Below are 4,753 nucleotides of genomic sequence, written 5' to 3' on the forward strand. Positions count from 1 at the left end.
GTCTGCCGTGCCAATCACGCCATCGCCGGCATGAGAGCCATTGTTTGATTTAGGAGGAGGAGGAATTGAGAATTCCGGTCTAGGGGCGTCAGGTATTTTGTCGTAGAGCATGCCGGACTGAGTGTAAATCAAGTCCAGATATTGTGCACGAGCGATAACTTGCTCTTCTATTACGACTCCCCCCTTTGCCACATATTCCGTGATGGAAGGTAGTAATGACTTGATAAACCATTCAGCTAAGAGCTGATCGGGGACGTACGTTTTTACCATCGTATGACGACGTCGCCACTTATGTATATGATCAGATATGTGAGTGGCCGTTGTGTGTTTGAATTTGGTAAGAAGTTTTGTTCCTGTTTCATACCTTATTGGTAATTGAAAATGGGTTAAAAAGGTTGTGGCTAAGGTACTGAAGTTGTCGAACGAAGCTCTAGGCAATTCAATGTACCATTTTACCGCTGGACCCGTTAACGTCCTCTGAAGGAGGCGAAGTCTTATCGAATCATCATTTAGGGTGTTTGATGAACACCATAGATGAAAGGTCATCACATGATTCGATGGATCTTCACCTGGATTTCCATTAAATTTAGGAATATCTGATGGAAGTTTATGCGGAATCGCTGGCCACCAAGTGGCGTAAGCAATTGGATCGTTTGTTAGCCGATTTAAATCAGGTAACTCTAAGGTTGCCACGAAGGGTAACTGTTGATTCAGGTTAGCTGAAGCATACCTAGGATAAGATGGAATCACCTGAGCAGTTGGTCTTTGCATACCGACATAATGAATTTGATGCTGGTATGTTTGGTAAGGTTGGTGGACTTGACCATTGTAAAATGGTTGATTTTGACCGTTTTGAATGTACGGCTGTCCACTGTTTGCAAAGATTTGCTGCTCAGAACCTTCATATACTTGTTGGAATTGCGGTTGTTGGTATTGCACCAGCCATGGTTGTGAAGCCATGTGTCGTTGCGCGATACTAACTGTTTGACCAAGGTGAGGGGTAATTGTACCCATCTGGACCTGTGTCGCCCCACTAGTCAGCGATTGTGGTTGAGTCGCAGGGTCAAGGGGCTGTTGCATTACAACCTGAGAAACCTGAGGTTGGCATACAACAGGCAACTTTTGAACTTGTGACACCATCACAATAGCTGGCGTAGTTGGGATGTTCGACATAGGTACACATTGTTGCATCGAATACACAACTCTTGGTTGTTGAGGTAGTATAGGTACCCAACCACTTGAGGTAATTCCAGTATAACCTGAATGTTGTTGTGAACTCCCGTATGGATATCCTCCCGGGGGGAATAATGAAAGGGTATACCGCCCCCCATATGGTGGTAATCCAGAACTCAAGGGAATTGTTTGCCCTTGGGGACCGGACTGCCCAAATTGACCTCCAAATGGATCAATTTGTTGAGACTCAACATAAGAGTTTCCGGATATTATTCCGAATGAACAAACAGGAACGGACCAGACTTTCGAAATAGCCCGTGAGTGGGCTCCTTCTAGCGGTTGAGAGCTAGTCGGGACAGATGGTATGCCGACGAACATTGTCGGAGTGATAGCAGGGAGTTCTGTTGTCGTTGTGTTAGATGACACAGTCCTAGATGTTGACGGTTGTTCAGACATTTGTAGTCTATCCAAAAGATTACCTAGCGATTCTATAGGACCTTCCGCTGGTGGTAGACTAACTTTTGATGACGAAGGATATAGAGTGATCCCGACTCCAAAGTGCGTTGGAGTACTTGTTTGAGGATCTTCTACAATTTCTTCTATTGCAACCATACCAGGTGGAAGGGGAAGACCCTCAGGTCCATAAAATATTTCTGGTGTTGTAGAAGGTGTGAAATCGGCAGCGACAGATGTTTGAAGAGTAAGACTCTCCGAACCGGCTGTAGATGGAACTAGTTCGGTAACACAAGTGTTTATTCTCAAACTAGGATCAGTATCACTGTCCTTTTGTGGTCGTTGAACTTCTTCTGTAGAGGCAGGGATTCCAGAAACGTTTGGAGTAACCGGAGTCTCTGATGTCGTTGGAACACTTGTTCTAACTTTTATAGGAGATTTGGAACCGGTTAAATGAGTTTGCTTTGTCCGTACTGGTTTTGATTCCGGAGACAAAGACGGTTGACTCGTAAGCCTCCGCGAACGACGGGGTTTCAATTGACTTTCTTCCACGATTGCAGATTACTCGATGAACTAAAATAAAGGGAATGTATGTTTCCAAATTAAATGAATTTTAGACGCTTTTGACACAACTTGCTTTTTCAGTTTTTAAGAGTCGAGAAAAAACAAAAGATGACTCTAGTCTCCTTCGATTTTTAATGAGCCTGAAGTGACAAGTGCTCAGATGGACCTTTTCCGTTAAGGAGTCTAAAAAGGAATGAAAGGGACTGCTCTGGAGGTCTAGGTAGAGGGATTACCAAACCAATCGCAAAACTGCAGAATAATTTTTATGGTACGGCAGTCAATCTTCCTGAATGCTGTGTTCAGTGCATTGTGATCAGTAGGGCGGCTGACACAGCTTCCTATGGATAAAGGATTTAAGCCTATAGGGGTCTTCCAAAATATACTCGACGGTACGTGGGAGCACAAGTCCGTACTGGCACTTATCATCTCAAAGTGGAGGAATCACCCAACCATCACTGAGGACAACAGTTACCAGGCTTTACGACGCCGGAATACGTCTCTAGCCTAGACCTCTAAATGTTGTGTGTTAAGTTCCAAAGCATTGTTAGATTCATTGAATTTATTTTAAGTTGATCTTGCTTATGAAGTTTTCCTTTTGGGTTCACCACGGGATGTAGACGTAATTCCTAAAATCCAATCTAAAGATGATAAACAAACTTTTATCTCTTTTCTGCAATGAAAATCCTAGCTACTAGGGGAAAAGAAAGACACAATCTTTTCACAAAGAACAAAGAGAACACTGTAAATGCACTTTCCTATATCAAGCCAAACAGAATGTCTGTATGCAAATGCACATGCATGTATTTGTTTTCCACTTTCTTAGTATTGATGCTAAAAATAAAGTTGATGTACAAATCTGAATTTGCTTTCAAGCGACAAACACAAACAAGCTTCTTTTTGAAATCAAAAGATAGAGATGATTACGACACTTTACGATTTTGAAATGAATACTCGTTTTGACACTAGAAAATCACAAATTTAGACCAAAGGCAATAGTAAAAGTATAATCGACCATCAACAGCAATTAAAGTTTCTCCTATGATCGAAATCGACACTTGCGACAGATCTAAATCAAAGGACGACAGTACGACTATTCTACTTTTGCAATGGAAAACTGTAAATGACTCAACAAACACACAAAGACATCTACAGTTCTTTTGTACAAATGAGGTGGAATATCAGTAAGGAAAAGGGGTTTTAAACAGACATAGACTGATCACAGGCTGCAAAATTCAGAGACAAAACTGGAAAGAATGAAGCACAAGAACCTCAGCTGCACAGGGCTAGGTTGATCAGCGCACCTGTAACACAGAGAAACTGCATTGCACCGCAGGTTTCCCTTTCGGGAAGTGTGTTGAAATGCAGGATCTCTTCACAGTACCTGCGCTGGGCCAGAAACAAGAAATCTATCCGGGTTCTGGGTCACAGTTTGCAGTTTAGTATTTGGTTTTTGGCCGAGTAAAAGAAATCAGTAATGCACAATGAGGGGTAGATCTAAGGAGGGTCTAAGAGCTATCACAAGGGAAATCAGATAGTCTGTGAATCAGCTGTTCAAATCATAAACAAATCTAGTGAATGGATTGAAGCAACAAATGTCTACTTTGCATTCGTTATGGCAAATGAAGTTCGAATGCTACTTATAAGTTTATGAAATAAACAACGAGAGATACACAAACAAACTAATTATACATCCTCCCCAATGGAGTCGCCATTTTGTTACCGGGAAAAGTGTCTATTTAGAACTGCTCTATCCCACAAAGGTGTGACAGCTACCTTAGAAACAAACAAAGAAAACTACTTTTGTATCTCCTTTATGAACTATAGATAGAGAGGAATAGAAAGAACCAACCTGTGTCTTGCGCTAATCTGTTGATCCAATCCCTCTCTTCTTTGACAGCTACCTGCTCCCTTACTTGCCCAGCTTCACCAAGTACCTATAAGGTCACAGAAGAAGAAAACTATACAAAGACATGGATCTATATTCATAAATAACTTAGGATCAGATTTAAGTTAACCATACAAATGTAACAAGCATCAATGATACAAAAAGCATGGAGGAGAAACTCAAATAGTTTTTATTGATAAACAAGAAGATCCAGGAGGAGTTACAACCAATGATTCCTGACCCAGTATCAACCTTGATGATGGCTAGTGAACTATAACACATACCTTGATTGATATAGGGGCTGCCATTAATGTGATGACTAGGGACACCATGCTTAAACTCAATCTTCAGAATTCCTTAAGGAAGACCTCGACAGTCCTGCAGTTGGCAGAACGCTCCACCGTGACTCTCGAAGGGATTGTGGAAGATGTCTTGATCTCTGTTAACTCTTTAGAGTACCCTGTGGACTTCTTGGTCCTTCAGCCAAGGGAAAAACTTACTGGATACCCTGTCATTTTGGGAAGGCCTTGGTTAGCCACTACGGATACTTACATTAGTTGCTGAGCTAGAAACATGACCATAAAAAATGGTCCTATGTCCAAGCAGCTAGTCAAATATCCTGCCCAGCCTCTGTTAGAACAAGACTTACCACACTGGTTGGAATAAGGAGATGAGGAT

This window comes from Pinus tabuliformis, chromosome 7, assembly GCF_031772625.1.
Source record: "Pinus tabuliformis cultivar Carrire ecotype Pingquan chromosome 7, CPIR1, whole genome shotgun sequence".
In the NCBI taxonomy this organism is placed as follows: domain Eukaryota; kingdom Viridiplantae; phylum Streptophyta; class Pinopsida; order Pinales; family Pinaceae; genus Pinus; species Pinus tabuliformis.